Source organism: Eupeodes corollae, chromosome 3 (genome assembly GCF_945859685.1).
Source record: "Eupeodes corollae chromosome 3, idEupCoro1.1, whole genome shotgun sequence".
Lineage (NCBI taxonomy): Eukaryota > Metazoa > Arthropoda > Insecta > Diptera > Syrphidae > Eupeodes > Eupeodes corollae.
The window spans coordinates 73,238,738-73,245,065 of NC_079149.1; the positions used below are offsets into that span (position 1 = coordinate 73,238,738).

Genomic DNA, 6,328 nt, shown 5'->3' on the forward strand with positions numbered 1-6,328 from the left:
AGTGAAAAGTGTTATGTTTCTGCTTGAGGTAATTTATTTTATAATTAAAAATCTTCTTTCAGCTGATACGATGAGAATCATCACAGCTGGGGGTTCTATATCAAGCAATAGCGAACTCAAAACTTCGCACTAACATCACACTAACTCATCACCACAAACATCAGATACCATTTATATCTATTAGTTCAAAATGTTAAATGTCTCCTTTTTGTTGGCAAGGATGAGCATATGAATAAAACAATTTGTTCAATTTTACATTAATTAAAAGTCATTAATAATAATATTCTATTCTTTTTTGTGATAAAAATAAATAATTTGAATCATTAAACATGTAGACTCCCTGGTTTGTTAATCATGTTTATATATTTTTTTAAATACAATGAAATTAATTGAAATATGTTTTTAAATTCCATTCGGCACTCAACGTTGTAATTGGTGGTAATTGTGATGATTTCCAAATCTACAATATTTTTTCAATATTTCGCTTAAATTTGTTTCGTACTTTTCATCTAATCAAATTTATATCGTTTAAATGGGCGGGTAAAAATTCCAATGAACATTTTAGTTATGTAGATCCCATTTTGTTCAAGGTTCGAGTTGTGCTGCCCCCAAACAACCGAAATGGGATTTTTATATTGGCTAATCCGATCAATTTGTACATTACCATTTGTATATTCTTCAAAATTCACTTGATTCAACCGAATTCAGATGGAAGGGAGAAAATAATATTTTTACCCTTATGCTCATGAAAGGACCACTTTTGCAGACTGTATAACGGCGACAACGAACTGAATTCCGCTGTCAGGCAGGATGATCAATTCAACATAGACGACGAAAGCCAACCATCCCGCCCTCCCCACTTAGACGAAGTAAAGATTGCCATATCCAAGCTGCAGTCTAATAAAGCCTCTGGAGCGGATGGCTTAAATGCCGAGCTCTTCAAAGCAGCTGGAGATAAGTTGGTTAGGAGCATGCACCAACTTATCTGTAAGATATGGTCGGAAGAAAGCATGCCCGATGAATGGAACCTCAGTATTGTTTGCCCGATCCTGAAAAAAGGAGACCCTCTAAACTGCACCAACTATAGAGGAATCAGTCTACTTAACATCGCCTATAAAATCTTCTCTGCCGTAATATGTGAACGTCTTAAGCCCATCGTCAACAACCTGATAGGTCCTTATCAGAGTGGTTTTAGTCCAGGAAAGTCCACAGTTGATCAAATATTCACATTACGGCAGATCCTGGAAAAAACCCAAATACACCAAATTGACACCCACCATATTTTCATCGATTTCAAGGCCGCATATGACAGCATCTACAGGGATGAGCTGTATAGAGCCATGTCTAGTTTTGGCATCCCTGCCAAACTCGTCCGTTTGTGCAGGATGACCACGGAGAATTCACACTCCTCCATAAAGGTTGGAAACAACTTAACAGAACCTTTCGATGTCAAAAAAGGTTTTAGACAAGGTGATGCGCTGTCATGTGATTTTTTTAACATCGTGCTTGAAAGAATAGTGCAGAGCTCACACGTCAACACTAGAGGCACTATCTTTCAAAAGTCTCTCCAATTACTTGCATATGCTGATGACATTGACATAATCTGCAGAACTCAGTGTGATGTCAATGGGGCTTTAGTGAGTATTGAGGCAGAGGCGGCACAAATGGTTTTAACAATTAATGAGGGCAAAGCAAAGTACATGCTGTCGTCAAGAAAGGACATACAACACCGACGTCTTGGTCAGAACGTCACCATTGGAGTCCCAGACGTAACTTTGAGGTAGTCAAGGACTTCGTCTACCTAGGCTGTAAACGCAGAAAACAACACCAGCGCTGAGATCAAACGCAGAATAACTCTTGCTAACCGCTGTTTCTTTGGACTAAGAAAGCAATTGAGCGGCAAAGTCCTCTCTCGAGGGACCAAAGTGTTGATATATAAGACCCTTATTATCCGCGTCCTGCTATACGGTGCAGAAGCATGGACCATGACAAAAGTGGATGAAAGCACATTGAGTCGGTTCGAGAGAAAAGTTCTTTGTGTGATCTACGGTCCCGTATGCATCGAAGGAGAGTGGAGGAGAAGATGGAACGACGAGCTGTACGGGCTGTACAGCGACGTAGACTTAGCCAGAAAGTCCAACGACTAAAATTGCTGGGTCACGTAGAGCGCATGGAAACCAATGCTCAGGCCCAGAAAGTCTTCGAATCCACACCCACAGGACAGCGCAGTAGAAGAAGACCGCGGATCAGGTGGTGCGCACAAGCGGAAGGTGACCTCACCCAATTTGGAGCGCGAAGCTAGAGACATCATTCTAGCTAGGGACCGAGCTAGATGGAGATGTTTGTTGGGTGAGGCACTATTTTACACCTTGCGCCACCTTAAGTAAGTTAGTTATGCCAACTGATTTAAGTTTCACAAAATAACTACCTACATACAAAAAGTGGTTAAACCTTTAGAAAGATCGGTCGCTAGTAATAGACTGCTTATCTGTTCATATTTCCATTGAATAATTACAAATAGAAGAGGATAGCGGTAAAGGTGTACTCGAGAACTTGCTTGAATTTTTGTAAATTTTGTTGATTAATTCATGTACAGATTAACGTTTACATCATTTGAATTATTACAATTATATGAAAGCAAAACGACTTAAGTTCTTAGTAAATCTACGTTTTATGACTTTTTAATCTCCCGTGGCATGATGGTTACTGCGTTGGACTTTAGTCGATCTTTGACTTCCAAAGCGATAGCAAGTTTTTACAAGTGATTAATAGTTAATTTTAAATTAAAAAGTGCATTTGTAGGGTTTTCCTTTTAAGAAGGCAGTAAGCCACATTTTCAACAACTAATCGGTAGCCAAGTGGAGGTGGCGTCAGAACAAATTACGCTGGGAGACATTAAAAAGGCACGACGACATTCTACAATGTACGAAGTGCCAGAGGTTTGGCCATGCCAATGCCAACTGCAATATGCAGTTGCGTTGTGTGAGGTGCGGATAAACCCACAAAGAAGGAGAATGCAAGCTGGGGAATGAGCGGGTTGAGGATTTGACCCTGCTCAAGTGTGTCCTTTGTGGAAACCAAGGGCACCCCGCTAACTATAGGGGTTGCCCTAAGGTCCAACAAATGAAACAGAAACAGGCCAGTCAAAAAGCCGAAAAAAGTCGACAGGCTTCAACACAAAAATTCGTAGATCCTAAATTTTCCTACGCCCAAATGGTGTCAGGGAATGGGAACACGAGACAGGCTCCACCAACGGTTGCCCCAAAGGCCCCTGTGCTTAAGGCACCAGAGGTGCAGCCTGACATTGTAGCCTTGTTGTTGAGCATTCAAGGTCAACTAACAGGACTGCAAAGTCAGATAAAGGAGCAAGGCAAAAGGGTAGATCATCTCTACTCTTTGTTGCCTGGCCTGGCGCAATTTAGACAATAATGGGCGCGCTGCCGGAGACGCGCCTAAAAGTCCTAGCTGTGAATGTAAATTCACTGATTAGGATTGAACGAAGAGCCAATATGTTCCAATTGTTGAAAGACTACAGTCCCGATGTGTTTATGGCTAGCGAAACTAAGCTAAACCACAAACACAAATTGACTCATAAAAATTACAATATCGTAAGAAGAGACCGGCCCGATTCCACTGAAGGGGGCGGTGTCGCTCTCTTTATACGAAAAGGCATTAATTATAAAGTCATATACAACAGTGAATTGCGAAAGCTCAAGACGCTAGAAGTTTGCGTTGTATGCATCTCTCTCTCTCAAGGGAAGCGGATGTATATGATTGCGGCTTATGCGGCTGGAGCTCCGCAGGTCACTTACTTTGCATCAGAACTCGAAATTGTTTTTAGGGAACTTAAACTGAGCTTGGAAGAAAACTATTTCATCTTGGCCGGTGATTTGAACGCAAAACATGAAGATTGGGGAAATCAACATAGTAATCCGAGAGGTAATCATCTTTTTAATTTGATGAATCTTTACAGCGTTGAATATGGCGTCGACCTGCTGGCTACCGAAAAGCCATCGTATCCAAGAAGTGGCTCCTTTCTAGATCTTTTGCTGTACGACACTAGACTGACCGTAACAGACAAAGTGGGTAATCATTCTTGAAACTGCTTACAGACAGTCGAGTACGACAGTGATCACTGCGGACTGGCTGTTGTAATGCAGATTCCGAACGAACGCGTGGAGTTGGAGGAATACGTTGCAACGCATTCTTACAATTACAGTAAGATGCGTTGGCCTCATTTCACCAACGCCTTAGCGAGAGAACTTCGTTCGAGTGACATAGCCCCACCAAACAACAGAAACCTGACAAATACAGAAATTGACCAACATTTACAACAGATGGACGAAACAATAAAACGAACAATGGAAAGGACAATTCCAAACTACAAAGAACGGGACCAAATGGACGCTTACAGAAACGCGACTATTGACGCACTACGTAGGCACAAAAGTGGCTTACTGACAAGACTCAAAAACTTGTACAGACGACTTACAGACCCACGCGACTTGGAGGTTAGGACACTGAAATCGTCAATAAAAAATGTCAATCTGTTGATGAAGGAGAACTACAGGTTATCAATTAACAAGTACTGGGACCGCAAGATCCGGTCAGTTAATTCGAGTGACCCTAGTATGTTCCCCAAAATCAACAAGATATTCAGGAAGAAAAACGATAATGACCTTCCGTGTCTTAAACTCCAAAGAATTGAAGAGAACAGAGACGTACTCATGACTGCGCAAATAGATCCAGAAGAAGCCATCTTTGACGATGACTTTTACATAATTGAAGATCCGAAGGAAAAAGTGCATTGGAAGACCGCTGTGGTTCATCCTCTCCCGAAAAAGGGAAAGGACAACTCCAACCCGTCAAATCTTCGGTCGATAAGTCTTCTTCCGAGCATCAGCAAAGTTTTCGAAAAGATCATTAATAGGGCTCTGACTAAGTGGGCTGCGGACAACAAAATAATTCCGGATAAACAGTTCGGGTTCAAGGCGGGTCATGACACAATTCATGCTGCGTCTAAACTCGTTTCTGATATCCAATGGAATAAATCAAAACAACTATGCACAGGTGCTGTCCTGGTTGATTTGGAAAAGGCCTTTGACAACGTATGGTTAGAGGGTCTTTACCTAAAATTAAGCAGGTTTGGCATTAGCAAGCCATTGTTGTATATACTTTATGATATGCTTAACGGTAGAAAGTTTGTTGTCAAAAGTGGCAATGTAACTTCTACCACAACATTCTCAATTAAAAATGGTCTTCAACAGGGAGCGGTGAATTCGCCGATTCTCTTCAACATTTACACCAGCGATCTGATAGGTAGTCTTACAAAGGCAATTGCGTACGCCGACGATCTAATTGCGTACAGAACGGCCCGAAAGGTTGAGGTTATTAGAATTCTCTTGCAGCGTGAAAATAAATGTCCAGAAGTCGGAGACAATTCTGTTCCGGACTCCGTTGGCTAGGGCCACGAGGGATACGTGCAAGAATTGGCGCAAGATGGTCATCGTTGATCTTCATGGGCAGCTTTAGCGAGCAAAAGTGTAGTGAAGTACCTTGGTATCTGGTTAGATCAGTATTTATATTGCGACAGACATATAAATGCTGCTCTGACCAGGGCCAGAGGAGCCTTTGCTCTGACGAAACGGCTGTTTTTTAGCAGTCGGCTTGACCCCAGAGTGAAAGTAATTTGCTACATGGCCCTCATACGGCCAATGATCGTTTATGGTTGTCCTGTGTGGTTCAACGTTGCCCCTTCCCAGATGGAGAAGTTTCGGGTGTTCGAGCGGCAGTGTTTACGACGCTGTACCGGCTTATATCGAACAGCCGAATCTTCTTATGTGCATTACTATTCCAACGAGGTCCTATACAACGGGGCTCGAATCAACAGAATTGACAATTTCGTGATAAAACTCGTTCGAGGTCACATTGCAAGAGCTATGTCTTCGACCAGCAATTTAATTTTCTATCTATCCGAACGGCGAGTATTTTGAGAATGCACGCTTGAGCGGCTTCATTCCCCCAGAGGCATTCCTCTTTTTAGATAGATGCGGTCTGATACAGGATAGATTGGCAGTTCCGTTAATCTACCACGTCAGACGAAGAACCGTGGATAGGCGACTCCTGTACAATCAGGACGTCATGGCACAAGGCGGAGCAGAGCTCCTTCGGTTCAGTAGGGCTGTGTCCGAACGGGAACGAACTGATAGGGTGAAGCAGGAGAACCAGTTTTGGTGGCTTCAATCGGCACTTGATATTGGGTAGTCGGGATGGAGTTTTAAGCCTTGGCCGGCTTACATACTTGTTTTATGTTAAGGGTTTAGTTTTA

General features: G+C 42.3%; 1 pseudogene; it reads left to right on the forward strand.

The window, feature by feature from the left end:
* The window catches only part of LOC129950557 (tyrosine--tRNA ligase, mitochondrial-like), a 103,008-nt pseudogene extending 102,509 nt beyond the window's left edge, over positions 1–499 (forward strand).
* Positions 500–6,328: the final 5,829 nt, after the last annotated feature.